At 42.2% G+C, this 17,803-nt stretch overlaps 1 protein-coding gene across 2 annotated transcripts in view; it reads right to left on the bottom strand.

The window, feature by feature from the left end:
- hs3st2 (heparan sulfate (glucosamine) 3-O-sulfotransferase 2) overlaps positions 1-17,803 on the bottom strand; it is a 230,524-nt gene that overhangs the window by 39,480 nt on the left and 173,241 nt on the right. For both annotated transcript variants that reach the window (XM_061847388.1, XM_061847387.1), the window contains exon 5: positions 5,301-5,423. The gene's annotated coding sequence lies outside the window, so the exon portion shown is untranslated. The remainder of the gene's footprint in view (positions 1-5,300; positions 5,424-17,803) is intronic.

Below are 17,803 nucleotides of genomic sequence, written 5' to 3' on the forward strand. Positions count from 1 at the left end.
GTGCATCTCTGCGGCATTTATAGGCAGAGCTGGAAAAAGTACTAACGCTCAGTATTTATGGACAACTACAGGTACTTGTGGGGGGGAAAAAAATGTCATCCGGTTAAAATAAACTATGTAAAAATAAAAGAAATACAGATTGGTTTTGTGTAATGCCATATATATATATATATCCATCCATCCATTTTCATAGCCGCTTATCCTCATGAGAGTCGCAGGGAGTGCTGGAGCCTATCCCAGCTGTCAGCAAGCAGAAGGGGGGGTACACCCTCAACTGGTCGCCAGCCAATCGCAGGGCACATAGAGGCAAACAGCTGCACTCACACCTAGGGGAAATTTAGAGGGTCCAGTTAATGTTGTATGTTTTTGGGAGGTGGGAGGAAACCGGAATGCCCGGAGGAAACCCACGCAGGCACGGGGAGAACATGCAAACACCACACAAGCGGGTCCGGAATTGAACCCGGGACCTCAGAACTGTTAACCAGCACTTTACCAGCTGATCCACCATATTTCTTTTTCTCTCTCTCTCTCTCTCCTCTCTCTCTCTCTCTCTCTCTCTCCTCTCTCTCTCTCTTCTCTCTCTCTCTCTCTCTCTCTCTCTATATATATATATATATATATATATATATATCTCTTCATCTTCTTAGCCACTTATCCTCAAAAGGGTCATGGAGGTAGGAGGCGAAGTACACCCTGAACTGCCAGCCAAGCGCAGCGCATAATGAGACAAATAGTTGCACTCAAGGTCACACCTAAGGGTAATTTAGAGTCTACAATGGATGCATATTTTTGGGATGCGGGAAGAAACGGGAGTGGCAGGAGAAATTCCATACGGGAAGGAACATGCAAACTCCACACGGACGATTCAATCCCCGGCCATCAGAACCATGATGCAGGTGCTTTAAATAGTATATATATTTAAAAGCTATTTTGATAACTATGTAAAAGAGGGGGGTAAGATTGCTTAGTGCTTGTAACAAAAAAAAAAAACAACAACAACAAAAACCCAGGTTATATTCTTACAACAGACAAGGTCCTGAAAGAGGAAAAAAAAGCACCCCAAAAATGAAAAACTACTTAATGATAATACCCAAAAATAGATTTTCTTACCTGTATGTTTTTTTTAAATCAAATATTATATATCTATTTTTAAGATGGCACAAGAAAATGCTGTCCCGTAGCTGAGAACATTAAAAAAAAAAAAAAAAAAAAAAACCCCAACAACAACCTCTTAAGATAATTGATGGAGAATATTTTTGCTTCACAGAAAATATTGCATTACCGTTGTTGTTGCTACCTGGCTTCCATTCAGTGTAAGCCTAAAAAATGTCAAACAATCAAATTCTCAACCTCAGTCGACTTCACCTCCATTTACAGCGTGATGTCATCTTCCAAGACTGACATAAGGAATGAAAGGAGTAGACAGTACAAATATCTTTTTGGAAATGTAGGGGGGGAAAAGTCACCAGAATACTCTATAAATACTTAAGTACAGTAGCGATGCCGAAAAAATCTACTTGAGTACAGCTGTTTAGGCTCAGCCGTCGGGCCGACACCTCGCTAACGCCAATCCCGGGGGGACGCATATGCCCAGCGAATCTCCTGCATTTCGCATTCATACACATCCTCAATCTCCGATTTCGCTCAGGGAGATCAGACTGTTTATGGCCGACCGCAAAGATGGCAAATCCCCAGTCAACTCCTCTGCCCCCGGGGTCATTAATCCCCACCTCAGACAGACAGGCCGCCTCTGAAAATAGCGCAGATAACTTCATTCCCCGCCATTTCAGAGTCATTTATTCAACTCTGATTAGGGCGTCTGCGGGTGTTGCCCCCCATTAGTGACGCGAGCTTACGTTCACTTTAAGATCGGCGCGTAGGTGGCTGCTGAGTCATTTTCAAAGGATGAGACACTCAAAAAAAGAACTTCAAATGTACATATATAAACATGGAAGGGAGCGCAGGAGGGACTATTTCTGACAATACATAGAAAAGTCTGTTTTTATAAACAGAATATTAAAAATTCCCCTATTTGCTGTACTGTGCTCTGGCCAAAGCCTGTTTGATATAAAAGCCCTGCTTTTGGTGGACCTTAGTGCGAAGGAACTATGTTGAAGTGAGAAGAGGAGCTTCATTTCGCCATACCATAGCGCTGTCAAACCGAAAAGGAGTGCTTCGTCGCCATCTTGTGGGCAACTGTAAAGTAAGCATTGTAGACCAATGTGCAATATTCTTTGCACTTATACTTAATATTTGGGTTATATGATGAAAGATAGCCACAGAGAAGCCCAACAACCTAACACAAGAAGACTCAAACCCACAACCAGACCACCCTGTGCTGCGATTATAGATATACATATATATATTTGTGTGTGTGTCCAGCACACCGCATCATCTAATTGTCAATTTCCATTATGGGGTCGTGAACACGAGGTCATTTGGTGGGTTCAGGGGTCATGCTGCTCTAACACTTCCTGCACAATGACTGAATGAAAGCGTAGCTGCAACCTTGCGCTTTACATTTTCCATAACTCAACCCCCCCCCCCCCCACTCGCACACAAACACTTTATATTTGTGTGTAAGGAGGCGGGGGGCAAGACTAGAATGTAATGGTGTTTCCTTGGATTTGTTGTTCAAGGACTTAACATAATTTTTAAAAATGCATGCGAAGGCATATATTGTGGCGCAAATGCAATCAGTTGAAAAAAAATTGGCCCAAAAACAAAGGTCGCTAGTGTCTATTTTTTGACCATATAAAGCGTCTTCCATTAGGAAAGTTCAATTTCGGCACAAACCAGTTCAAAGTTCAGTTCATCATTCCAAAAAAAGTTCACAGTTCGCAAAATAAACTCGTTCATAGTTGTTTTTATCCAATGTTGTATTTTCCTGATGGGCTCTTACCCTCGAAATTTTGGCATTTAATTTCCCCATTCAGTCCACGCTAGTAGCTAGCTGCAGGTACAATCTCAAAAACACAAGAACTTGTTGCTTGGTCTTTTTTTGTTTTGTTTTGTTTTTTGATGAGAAAATAAATGAAAAATAGCATTTCTCTCCTGAAGGTGCAAACAAAAACACACAGGACAGTACAGTATATGAGGGCCAATGGTGAAAGGGCATTGATATCTATGTATTTCCTATGGCTCAGTATATCAAAATATTTTTTCTTCGCTAGTCTTTTATTACAAAACAGAACGAATTCCATATCATGAAAGCGGAATGGGGTAGTGTTTTAATTTAAGCAATACAGATGATAATAAAGTCTTGGGAATGTATTAGATTGATTGATTGAAATGCATAAAATTTAAAAATGTGAAGAAATTCTCGAAAATATCCCGTTAGCTATCAGGAAATTAACAGCTGATTTATTTATTATATATACTAACAAACATCTTCCCAGACATTCATTTGCCTGCGCAGATACATTTCTCATGTGTTTAATATTTAAAAATGTAAATAATGCATTCTTAATAGTTCCGGAGCGTGACATAATTGCGATCCACGCGGAAGCCATTCAATTCTTTTTATTCATGCACTTATTGCTTTTAATCTTCTATCAATCCCTTCTTGCGTAATGTCTTCCCATTAAGCCGCCGAGACGCGCGCACGTTACATTACACCGGCCGCATTTCAATAGCGCGCGCGCGCCGTTATCAGCGACACATGCCATAGATTAACAGAAGAAAAAGGGACAGGAATGGAAGCGCTTTTCAAAAAGGAACACCCGCGATATGACCCGCTAATGAATCTTTACTTATCATTTCACGTTTCATCTTCTCATCCTCTCGCCGAGCTTTTGTCTCGGCGTCGTCGTGTTAACCACGCCGCCGGCCTGAATCTCATCGGGGTACTTGAGCGCTTTGCTCTAATGACCCCCAAAATTCCCCCAACAAACTTTTTTGACAGATGGGAATTAAAAAAAAATAAATAAATAAAAATTGCTGACGATGAAATGTATCACATGAATTATTAATAGGCGGTATTTTTTGTCGCCGACAGTCCGGAGATGACTGCTGACACGAGTTGCATAGCACAACATGAGCGTAATAAGGAGAACGGCCTTCGCGTCAAACGCTGGGGATTTAAAACTAACCCGTAGGGCGAAAAAAATGTAGAAACATATTTCACGTGCGGATATTTAGTCTAATGAAATGAAAATCGGATGACAAATAAGCAAAACCAGAAGTACAAACACGCTTCGCATTGAAAGTGAATGCTAACATGATCAAAAGTGAACATGGTAGGATGGGGACCGTCTGCTAGGCCAAGCCAAGCTAGCAAACTGCATGCTCTACTTAAAGGGGACATATTTTCCCAAACCAAATCATTTCTAGTATTAACGATGTATTACAGTCTCCATGGTGCCAAGAGTAAACGTGAAATATGAATTTAAGTCATCCACGCATTGCTAAGTTCCAGAAAATGAGGTCATTTGGATTTAGCGATCTTATTTACATCACGCGCAAAGAGCTCCGCCTTCCTTTTGGAGCCTATTCCAGTGGACAACGGACAGGAGGCGGGGTACACCTTGAACTGGTTGCCGGCCAATTGCGGGGCACAACGAGACAAACAGTCGCACTCACAATCACACCTAGGGGCAATTTAGAGAGTCCAATTAATGTTCCATGTTTTTTGGAATGTGGGAGGAAACCGGAGTGCCCGGAGAAAACCCACGTAGGCACGGGGGAGAAAATGCAAACTCCACACAAGCGGGTCCGGGACCTCAGAACTGTGAGCTGTGAGAACTGGGTGGTCTTTGCCAAATATGGACAAAGGAGACTCAAAACTGGGTCAAACAGAAGTGGCGGACAGAGAGGGGCCTTTTCTGGACACTCATATGACAAAACCAAAGTGTTTTTATTTTTTTAAATGAAATTAATACTTTTATACTAAATCGATGTTAGAGATCATGATGTGGAGTTCTAAATAGTCAAAATACAGGAGCTTTAAAGTGAAAATAAGTAACGTACCTTGTAAATTTAATATACAACAGGGAAGAGTTACAAGTAGAAATTGAATTTTTTCCACCAAATTTTCACTCCGCCAAGGACACACCCTGGCTGCACCGGAACGGCCACCTGGTCGCATACCGATCCGCCAAATTGCCAAACCTGCAGTGAACTCCACACTCAGGATAAGACAGCATTTGCGCCCCAATAGCTCTAGTTCTCAGTCTTTTCACATACCAAACTACGATTTTTGGTGAACCGTCACAACACGATTTACTGGAACTAATGCCGACTCTCTGCAGTCATTTTTAAAAAGCACCTCAAAACTTCACAATAACGGTTTTTGCCTTTACCTGCGTCACGATCCGTCGCATCCCACTTTTCCGTCCAAATTGAGTGTGAAAGTGCCAGTCGTGACTCATCTAAAGTTTGGAGGAAAATCCGGCTTGCCGAAGTCATCTTTGCTTTGCGTCTACCTGTTGGGGGTGGGGGATAAGAGACAGACACAAGAGTCAAGTTCAGTCTGTGTATGTAGACGCTAACTGCTGGAGACGAGGTGAAGCCAATGATGAGCAGCATCTGTGGATGGATTTCTCTCCATCTGCTGCCAGGCTTGAGCCGCGCAAGCTCTCGGGCTAGTAGGAAAGGTTTATCGTCCAAGATTTCATCCTTGTGTCAACAGTACTTCAGCCTTTAGAACTACTGCACGCAACATTTGTCATCCAGCGGGTTGTCCAGCACCAAATTTGATTCGGCAACGGCATTGCAGGATGAGCTGACGCCATGTTTCAAATTTCTCTGGCACCCTATTTCACAGGAAACTGCTTGCGCTAATTGCTTTCTTTTTCTCCAGTTCCTGTGGAATAATCCAACGTTCACTTCAAGATTTAGCAACTACACAGCGTAGCTATTTATAACAATGTTAGAGTCAATCAAATTACAAATTATTTTCAACATTTTCTCGAGTAGCACAGTTGATGTCTACTGCCTGTTGGGCTAATTTACTTGGGGTCTCACGGGAGCTGCCATATTGTTATCTGTTATCATTATCTATGATCACTATCGAATGTTTTCTTTTTACGACTAACATGCATTTTACACCCATTGAGAAAGGAGTTGAATCTATAAATTGCACAAGTTTTGTATGTGTGTATGGTCTAAATTTGGTGTATAGAATTTAAGACAGGTAAATGGTTAGCAATCACGATTAACATTAGCATGCTAGCAATTAGCATTTATTCAAGATAAAAAAAACGCAAATTACCATTAAGCTCATACATATGGATCACGTTTTATATATGCTACATCACACATATAAGAGTTTTAAAAAATGACTAACACATCGATTTGTCACGTTTGTCAAGTTTATCATTAGCCCCAACACGGCGTCGATCTGCAATAAGTGTCCATGAGAATCTTAGGTTCTGGCGGCGCAAACATGGTTCCGGTGGAACATTTTTATTACTATTATTTTTTTGGTCCAGCCAGAGATTCAAAGACAGAAAATATGTGTCTATTTTTAATGTCGACTTAGCAGTTATTTGATTTGTTTCCCCACCCATGTATCATATCTGTGCCGATTTATGTGATATATTTTTTCCCACATGTCTGATTATTGTGCTCACTTTCACTTTCAATCGCAATACTGTTCCACTTTGTCTCCCTTTAACTGTTTCGCTCAGGAAATTTAGCCCTCGTCGTCACTGTGGAAGCTAGCTCCTAGCGCTAGCTCTCATAGCTGCTAGCATCTGAAGCTAGATATGCAGCACAACACCAGTGAACTAAACACCAATGACACAACTCATCCAACATTGTGGGTTGCGAGGGGAGCCCCCACACACAAGTACCCTACCAGACTTGTACCGCAACTAGCATTAGCACTAAACCCAAAACAAAAAAATGACAAGACTCACTTCTTCTCCAGGTTGCACCGGCTGTGTTTCCAATACGTTTATAAAGTATTTCATAACAGGTTTAAATATTTCAATTTCTTCCTTGTCAGAGAGCAGCAAGATGTGCAAAGATGATTAAAATGGAAAAACTGAAGAGATGGGCGTGTGAATTCAAAAAGGTTAAAGAAGGTAGAATAGAAGTTTGACTACAATGTATTTTAAGTCCAACCAGAAATATCACGTTAAAACATGAAATGTTGCCATTTACGCGGGGTCATCTTCTGAACAGGTAATACTGCTTGATTTAAAGTGCAGCTTACCTAGACGCACAATTACTTTGATTGTTCACTAAAAGCATACAAGTCAGTAAGCGTGAAGTGGTATTACTACTTCAAATTGCATCTGTCTTGCTGAATATTCGTCACCTTCCTTTTTACCGCGCATTGTCCATTTTGTTTCCTTGCACATTTATTAAGATAATAGACAGGAAAAAGTCACAGTGGGGCCAGTCTACGCTTATGATAATAAAAGCTTGTGCCAGATTGCGGCATGATGTAAAGTCGCTGCAATCAGATTTGGCCTCCAGCATCACGACAATTACAAGGCGCCACGCCAGAGACTTCCCGCCGTCCGTTCGCTGATGAAGACGTACGTCGCCGCGCTGAGCGGTCGCTGTAGTTTATGAGCGGTGTCATCACGCCTGACGGGTTTCGCGATGTATGATTTACACACTGGCCAGCTGGACGGAGGAGTACTTGGATTGTTGTGCGCCCCCGCGAATGTCCTTGATGGCCAATGCCATGCAAACATCTGCACGGGTTGCGGTCCAGACCCCGTCCATCACGCGCTCAAAACGGCGCGTTGACGCAAGCGCGTCCAGATGGCCGACGGACTCCGGTCTGTCACGGTTTGTTACGATCTTAAATTCAATTAGAAAACACACAGCGGTTCGTGATATGATGTAGTTTGACAAGATGGACAACACGGAAATATTAGACGAGACACTACATCCACAGACGAGTTGAGCAAGGTGAGGATTGTGAATTTTTGATTCTTGAGGCCAGAACGGACAAGGAGGACTCTTAGCAGAGTCAGTACCAGTCCTTCATGCTAACATGGACATTTGAAGGGAGCTTTCCGACCTATCAATCACTCGTACAATAATACCCAATCTGATAGCCGCATTGTCTTAAACCCCTGGCTTGACACCCCCCTCTCGCCGTATTGTCCCACGACCAATGCTGGTTGCCAGTAGTGTGCGCTTGGAAAAGTTAATGTTACGAAGAAAATGGTTCTCAGATGCGCGTGGGGAATTCTGATGAAAGATATCCAGCTAGGTTACAAGGGGCCCGCTTGATTCGTTTTCCAAAGCCGAAAACACAGTTGACGAAGTGTCTACGATGGATTAAGGCTAAACGTGAACAATATCAACAAAACACAAGGCTGTATGATCGAAGGCAAGTGTGGGAGAAGTATCTTCTCTGAGTTTGATTGAATTATTATCAGCGCTTTATACATTGCACTCTGTTAGTATATCACTGACCTGCTGAATGAAGTGTGTCATGTTTTATGCCGAAGAGTCAGGTTAGCGATGCGTAAATGTGCCATGTCATGCAAGAGAAATGTCTATTTGCTATTTTCACATCGGACTTTTAAGACAGAGCACTGGGTTCCATTACGAGCCAAGTCTAATGAATACACCCACTTACTTCTAAAGACTACAACGATATTACTCGTGATCTTTCCGAGTAAAAAGTACTCACCCTGGTTTACATGCGCAGTACGATTCCACTATTTTAATCCTGTTGGATTTCAATATGAAGTCAAACATTTTTGCATCGATCGCCAACATTTCGCTACAACTCTAACATTGCGTCCTGCTCCGTCCAAAATCTTAATTCCGTGTACATATCCTTGCGTGAAATAGTTGCGACTTCTCCGTAGAACTCTCTTGGACAAGTCTGACGCGTTTGGCAGAAAATGTATCCCAATATTATCTGGAATACGCGATGGAGAATCCAGTATAAACCTGTTATGTTCAATTGCCATTTTGAAAGCTTGTGGGACATGGCTGAGGGGGCGGAGCTTAAGGTCGCCATCGGAAAGGTCCATTCAACGGCAGTCGGTGGCAATGAATATGCGTCATTATCTACAGTTTACATTTCGGCGTCTAGTTTGGGAAGGCACAATGGCGGTGATTACCGTTTCTCCCTTTTGTTCGCCACGCAAAAAGGGCCGAGGACGCCGGCGAAAGCGTGTTGATCGTTTCGAGGATTCATCACGAACAGCTTGCCTGCAGCACGAATTTGATTTCGCTTTATTCTGACCCCAGTTGTTCCGAAACACTTTCTAAAGGTGACGTAAGACGGTGCCTGATGTGATGGAACAAGGAGTGCTGGCAAAACATCAAATCGCTCCTCTCACGCTGTGATAAACGGGAGCCACGTCGGGACGATTGTCATATTTCTGTTGTTAAAAATAAAACTGATAACGCTTGTTAATTATTGCTTCCCGTTAGGGGGTTGATTCCGCTCCTAAGCGCACACGAGCACACCTGCTGCCTCACAAGACAAAGCACCTCGGACTCGAAAGCCACCTTTTCATCAAAATCTTTGCTTTTACCATTTTTTACAGGGACCAATCGGGCATAAAACAGGACCTGACATTAGCGGAGCGCCGAAATTATTACGCAATTAGCGCTTAAATAGCTGATACATTCTTCCACTGCGGATTCCGCATTCATCCTCTTTCATCCCATTTTTCTGTCAAATGACACATTTTCTGCGGTCTTGCGGCGGGAAGATAAGACCGACCAAGACGGCCGGGAGTCTCGTGAATTGATGGAACGGGGGGCTCGGGTCGCTTTTCATTCAAAACGTGGCAGGAATTGATTAAAAAAAAAAAAAAAAAGTCTCCGGGTGACCTTCGGGCGCCCGCAGATTGGCGGCGTTGTTTTGTTCACTTTCATTTGAAGGCCCGCTGTCGTTAAATGGACGTATTAGTGTCACGCGTTATCAGGTGGGAGTTGGAGTGGCAGTCCGACGGTGCCACGCGGCGAGCTGGAAATGCAATTGGACTGCTGGCGTTTCCCAATTTCTTTCCACCGCTTGGGTATTTGTTCTAAACCTTAACAATAATTCAACATTTTTTTTGTGAGTTTGCGTATGCAAATGGGATGTAAACTTATTAATTCACATACAAACAAACAAGAGGCAAACAGTGGCGGTTCTAGCGGAGAGGCTAGTCGGGCCAGTGCCCCCCCCCCCCCGAACACTGCGCATGCCCCTCCCCCTCACAATGAATGGATTTGGACCAGGGCTCGGCAACCTTTTTGAGCACCGATCGCATGAAGGGCGACTTGACCCATTTGCGGCAAATTTCAGACTCAGTTCATTACACGTACATAAAATATTTTTGTTTTCATTTATTGTAGAAAAGGACATCACAGGTATTTTAAAATTTTAATTCACGTAATTAAGTCAGATTCAGAATTTAAACCACAAATAATAGTAACAATTTGTGGCCTATGGTATTTTTAGAACATACCTCGCGGGCGCCTTATATGGTCCTCGCGGGCTACCATTTGCCCACGGGCACCGCGTTGGTGACCCCTGATATCGACATACCAAATAAATTATGTGAGTATACTTGTCAGCCAAAATGTGTCGATTTTGACTAATTTTTTTCACGCTATTTTTATGAATTTTATTAACCATAAATGGCTCTTTAAGTGCAATACAAATGGTTCAGACATGTCGTTTCGATATACATATGAATCAAACCTTGCGTATCATCGCAATTTGTGCGGGGAGTGAGAACATTTCTGTGCATTTATTAGAGTATCAGGCCCATTACCTGTACAGAATCGTAAATAATGAATATTATTTTGGCATCATTTCCTTTGAGGAAAACTAACTTTCCGGTGATAAAATGTATTCCAGGGGATAGCGACCCGTCATTAAGCCGTACACACTACTGTGTATGATATGACAAAGCCACAATAAGAGTTATCACAACTACATTCCGCGCTGTGTCATACCTCGAAGATAAGAACATAATTCAGAAAAAAACCCGAGCAGAATCTTTATCAGGGGACGGAATGGATAAACTTGACCCGCGTCTGGCGCTTATCGCACCTCGGCAACCGGGAACATATTTCTTGTCCGTGTGGACATTTAGTTCCAACTCTCTTGTGCGCAGAGTTCCCGATCCGCTATCTCACGTTTGGAGGAATGTTTCCATGCACAGCGCACAACATGTCTATGCACTCATTCGTGCAGTAGACAGTATATATATATATAGAGAGAGATGGTACTTTTTTTTTTTTTTTTTTAATGTGTGTTTCTGCAGTCTCGCTGGTCCATACATAGCATCTTTGCAACTCTAAACTTTCAGAAATAAAAATAAACATGTGGTTTTATTTTAAAAATAAAAATTAACACTAGAATATTAGTTTTACATAAAATTAAAAATGTAAACAAATGCAGAAAACTAAAAACATTGTGAATAAATAGCCGGTTTAAACATTTTTTAACACCTATATCTTAAATATTTTTCTCCACTAAAGGGAAAAATTACAAAAATAAAACCCCATTTGCCTTTAGGCGAGATACTGATTCTCACATATTCACTCACAAAATGAAATGCGGGCATTTATAAATGAATGCATTGTGGACGTAATCAAGGGAAGCCTTTGCTTATTTTGCTTTATGAACGGCAACAGGTTGCTCTACACACAATGTTCCCTCTAAGCTGCGCGACTACGCATTTGCGCACTTGTCGCCCACTCTCAGCGCAGAGGAAAACATATCCACCGCAGTGAACTACAGCCTAATGTCTAGTTTTTATTTTTTTAATAAACATGGCAGCACACTGCCTCTCACAACTACCACTACTTTCTAGTTTACCTGACACCACCCCCCTCCACTTTAAGGGGGTACGCTCTTAATTACAAACACCGGGGTATGTGAATAATTTAAGAAAAAGTGGCGAAACTGGACGAGATTGACTCTTTTTTGTGTAAAAAAGGTCTGGTCTGAAGCCATAGTAGAAAGTACAGGATGAGATGGCGTATAATGTTAAAATTCCACCTTGGCACAGCCTGATCCAGGATGAAAGCACAGACGATACATTGCCCAAAAAGCTAATTCTGTAATTTAAATATAAGAGGCAACATAACATGAACCCAAAAATTGCTTGGGAGCCTCAACCAGCTTTGCCAAAGATATTCTGCATGCAATAATTCAGTTTTACACCAAGAAAAACAGACAGGGATATTATTGTGGGTTGACAAAAAATTAAAAAGTTGGAAGCAACATTTCAAATTTATAGTTGATAGTTGGCTTGGTATGTATTTGTATTGTATTTTTTTTTTTTTTGTTACATTTTCAGTGTAAGTTAGTAAAAACAAACAAAAAAAATTGTTCTTAAAATGTTCTGATGGGAATGCAACCCGAATCTTTTAATGAGCCGTGTAACTTCAATGGATGACACTGATCTGACCACGGTGCATACGTATGATGTTGCTCACAGTGGTCACAGGGGGCGCTCACGGGCTTAGTCAATTTGCTCAGTCACATCACAAATTCGAGGGAACATTGTCCACCAGTTCAGTGCAACTTCGGCCCGTTTGCTGTATTAGCATTGAATTGTTCCGCCTGTCACTATATGTCACTGACATAGTTGAACACAGTTATATTTCATTCAAAAAAGAATTGTGGGTCAAATTAAGTGAAATCACAGCGCTCGTAATGATGTCGCATGGCGCACCCTTTTATGCAACCAGGGTGGTCCTCTTCTCTTTTGCAAGCTGACTTAACGGAATTGAATAGTCCGCTACAATCGGTCAACACACCCCCTCTAAGGTTGTGTCAATCAAAAGTGTGCATTATTGTCCATGCAAAAGCAACAATTTCAATACAGGTCTTGTATTGAATCCCATCGGCTTCTGCAAGTGTATTTGTGGTATGTTTCCATAGGAACAAGGCGTAAGATTTCACCCTAAATGGAAAGCTCGTTTGTCGCCGCAGGATTGCTTGATATGGCCGACATGACAAATCTGAATAAGACGGTGTGTTCAAATACGGAGGGGGGGGGTCAAAGGGGTTGGGGAGGCGCCCACTTGTGTAATGTAAGCCATTGTGCGTTTTCACGCTGCGCGGTGAGAGGATGGGAGGAGGGTGGGCCCAGTGTGGCTTTTCCGGCAGTGAGCCTCCCCCTGTATATGAGGCTTGTTTTTCATCGACTGTGTCAGGAATCAAGAGGGCTAATCCCTCAGAGACTTCAGATGAAAGTTTCAAAAGAAATAATGAAAGGCGCGCTCGCCCGAGGCTGCATATCTGGGTGAACGTTGTGGCGGGAGAGAAGAGAGCGAGAGCGAGAGAGAGAAGCAGAGGAGGAACACAACAGCCTCCTCCCCACCAGTAGGACGATAAATCACACACACGCCGTCTGCGAGACATAAACAAATTGGCGGCAGAGCGCATCAGACGCTTGGCGCAGCGTGAACGACTATAAAATGTAATATTTCTGCTGCTTCTACCCACCAAAATACCACAAGTGGTCCATAAAACTGACTCGACACTGAGAGGCTTGGCCTTTAAACGTTATAATAATAAGGTTTTTGTAATGGCTTCATTATAACGCATGTTTTATGCATGATTTAGGTTTTCCAAAGCCAAATGATTTTTTTTTTCCCCAAGCCTTTCCAATCAAAGTCCAAAGGCTTGATTATCGGAGGTCTCTAAACACGATGAATTATCGCACAAATTTGAGCACAATTACGCACTTCCAATTCAGGTCATCAACGGTCTCTTTCTGGTCGACGTCGCGAGGAGGTTATCCTGAGCGATTATCTTGTGGTTGTCTTTTGTCCCTTTTCCTCCCCGAACTGCTGGCCGATAATCGTAAATGTTATACCAGTTCAATACGCACGATAGAGAAAACCTGAAACAAATACTTGAAGTTAAAAAAAAAAAAAAGTTTCAACAAGAAGACATGCTGAGTCTCAAAGGTCTGGCCAATAGGGGCTCTCGAAGTTTCATTTAAATCACTTCCTACATGCAAGTGATCAAAAAAAAAAAAAGACAGAAGCCTTAATCCATCGTAGACAATTCGTTAACTGTGTTTTAGGCTTCGGAAAATGAATCATGCGGGCCCCTTGTGACCTAGCGTTATATCTTTTATCAGAATTACACGTTCCCCAAGCACATCTGAGGACCATTTTTTTCATAACATTAACTTTTCCAAGCGCACACTATTGACAATCAGCATTGCTTGTGGGAAAATACGGCGAGAGGGCCGTGTCAAGACAATGCGGCTATCTGATTGGCTATGATTGTACGAGCGATTGACAGGTCGGAAAGGTCCATTAAAAGTACAAAAACATGCAGAAAACTAGCTATACAATAACCAAGTAGGATATGTTCTATTATGATCACAAAACCGTGTATGTGTGGTTAACATAGTGTTCCGGATCAGAGGTGTAGAATGGCGATTATCAATAACTTGAGTGCAAATCTGATTGCTCACGGTGTGTGAGCTCATTTATGAAAACAGGCACACCCAGGTTTGCGTCTGCCAAGCTCGCAAAATTGCAGCGCAGTTCACCCAAATGAATTTTGCACACACACATGCAATATAAAATCTGCCGAGACTGACTTTGTGCCTTAAAATACAGCATCCAAAAGTCAGGTGCAAATCGCAACCATGACGTAGACTGCTCAGGAAAAATGAGACTTGACGCGGAGAACGGATCTTTTACGCTTACGTAAACATTTCTGGAATGCGAGAAATAAAAATTGGGATGACATATCGCCTATTCAGTAACGGCTGAACCGGAGCCAGTCACAAGAAAGCGTCACGCCACATCACGGATGACAAAACTCCTCTTAACCCGGCATTTCCTCGCATCTGGGTCATCGCGAGCTCACCGTGAGAACTGCCGACAAGTCCAATCAAATGAAACACGGCTTTTATGCAGGTGTTGCCTTCCCCCAAATTATCCAAGCAGTAGATTTATTTTGTATGACTCAGTATTAATACTGTTTGTATGTTTTCCAGTGACACTGCCAATTCCATCACTTTCAACTTCATTTTCTGTTGTGGTGCTTTCCCAAATGTTCCACAGTGAAAACATTCGGCCCTACTTAAAGCTCAAAGCCCTCTTTTAAATATCCAAGTGACATACTGGAAACAAATAATGCAAATATTTTATTTGTATACATTTATTTGGCTTTTCTGCAAGCTCGACTGTAGAATACTGTGTAGGTAACATGTACTGCATCAGTCAGTGGTAAAACAAAAGACTTTCCAAGTTTTTTGCAGCAGTACTGCGCGAGAAACAACTGGAAAATTTTCCTGACCCTGATTGGCGGTGGGGGGCAGCCACCTCGCTGGGTCCTGATTGACAGGATAGCTGTCATTGCAGTGCTGTGATTTGGTGCAAGGGTGCGGGCAACGTTTCGTCAGCGCCGAATGTCAATTTTTGATTTGGAACAGTCAAAGAAAAACTTTCAAAACTTGCGGAATGTGTAACGGTACATGTACATGGATATATACTGTATTTTGGGGTACAGGTCATATTAGGTAAGGGACAGAATGCGAACCTGCCTCGCGCTTTAGCCACGTCAACATTTTCAGAAACGGGAAGATATTTACTTGGTTGTTCAATTTCACACTTGATGTGTGGGCTGGCACAGACATTTTTTGTATGAAAACACTTCACTTTTTTGTCACGGCGGTGAGCCAACGCCGCCTCTACGTTGATCATTACTGTCAGGCGCAAAGGGCTTCCCTCCGGTCGACTTTGAAGTGTTTCGCAAACAGATGACTTCCTCTCCTTGCAGCAGAGTCTGGCATCTCGTGCATGTGTGCACCGTAAGCCACAAATGACCAGATTAGAATGCCGTACAGTGCGCCAGGCGTGTGCAGCCGACGGAGAACTCCCTTAATAGTGCCTCTGGAGAAAGGCCCCTGCATTCTAAAACTCATACATATGTATTTTTTTTTCCGTGCTCCAGCACATGGAAACGATTTGTGGTACAGTCCAACCCGGGTGAGCTAAACTATTAAGATTATTAATTTCTGTAGAATTTAGGGAAAGCAACTGCTGTCATGCATTGCTCATTAGACAATCTACCAAAATAAATAAACTATTGTAATTTCCGGCCTATTGAACCCACCTCATTATAAGCCTCACCCAGTACATTTGTAAAGGAAATACCATTTAGTACATACATAACCTGTGTAAAAGCTGCAAGTGCCCACATTGAAACACGAGATATTTATAAAAAAAAGATGGTTGCACAGAAAGACTTTTCAAAGTTTTAAAACCTTAGCTTTACATAGGAACAACATGGTAGCACGAACAGGGCTGGTATAAATAAATAAATAAATAATACCGTTTAAAAAAAAAAAAAAAAAAAAAAAACAGCCGCAGCAGCTACACAGTTGCAACACGATAGGAGAGCACTAATAGGGCCAGTTGAAAAAAAACAAAACAAAAAAAAAAAAACATACCTAAAACACTAAGATGCAGCAGTAACACAGCACCAACATGTTAGCGTGGCGCTAACAGGGCCAGTAAAAAAAAAAACATACCGGTTAAAAATCACAGCAGCAACATGCTAAAGCAGCGTTAACGCTAGCGCAGCACTAACAGGGTCGATGAAAAAAAAAAAAAAAAAAAAACATACCAGTAAAAGTCACTTCCTCGGCACATATATTCCACCAATCTCATTCTTACCTTTTCCGCTCGAGTGCCCCCTTGCGGCTGTTAGAAAAAATACACAAATGCACCGCGTCAACGCATAAACCGCAGGGTTGAAAGCGTGTGAAAAAAGTCACGGTTTGTAAACTGGAAATTATGGTAGTTGAGCGAGCTTTCAAGAATTTAGGCCTGTGCTCAACTTTCATGGCAATGCACAGTCACATTGCCCATGTTGTGATTGCCCTTCAGTCAACCAAATGTTGCTCTCATATTCAGGGCCGCTTAGCATTTCACCCTTTATTAAAAAAAAAATATTGATGTACAAATGGATTTATAGCCTTTTCAATACATTTTCATCACATCTTCCAACTGGATTTATAGTTTGATTGCTTTACGGTTTCCTCAAATGTATCGGCGGGAGGGTAAGTGAAATGAGGCTAAATTCAAACCTTGATTGCAGTTTGAAAACCGCATCACTTTCAACGTGCTCAAAAGCAAAAATTCAACCAGCAAGCGGAGATGAGCGGGATCTCGCAACATTTGTTCACGGCGCCTCGCCGGCGCGATCGAACTCCGACGCCACGCAATCATCACATTAGATTGCGTAGTCAAAAAATGAAATCTGGGAGGCATGTCGTTCATAAAAGAGTGTATAAAAAAAGTCTCAAGGATCCATGCCTAAATTTGAAGAGGAAGTCAGGCATGTTGGTTCGAAGCGACGGCTTTTGTGCAAACTCCCGACTATTGAGTTCCCCCAAATGATCTCCCATCACAAGCAAGTACCACATCCAGATGGCGATATGAAATTGCCAAGACTTTTTGCCCATCCAATGCTGGCGGAGCGTGGCAGCAAAACATCATGATCCCATCAGGGAGTCACCCTTTTTTTTTTTTTTTTTTTTTTTTAAAGATTTTACATAAATTACTGGACTTACACATTAGGCAACTTGTATCCCAGGTGACTACTGATGATACGATTAACTTTTTCTAATACGTGTCTTCATCACATTGTCTGTCTAGATTTGCATTTTTCATGCGTTTCTGCGGAATTTTGGACGTTGCATATTTTCAGCGTGCTGCAACGCCGTGACTCTTTGTACATTGTAATTTACGAGCATGTATCAAACGACAAGCAAGAGGCTCACACGTCAGCGATAAGGTGGGATTAGTATGAATCAAAGCCAGGTGATTAGTCATCCACAATGAAACAAAAGCTTTGGCACGTGCGGCGGCAAGAGAGGCGTTGCAAGTGCCG

This window comes from Syngnathoides biaculeatus, chromosome 16 (assembly GCF_019802595.1).
Source record: "Syngnathoides biaculeatus isolate LvHL_M chromosome 16, ASM1980259v1, whole genome shotgun sequence".
In the NCBI taxonomy this organism is placed as follows: Eukaryota; Metazoa; Chordata; class Actinopteri; order Syngnathiformes; family Syngnathidae; genus Syngnathoides; species Syngnathoides biaculeatus.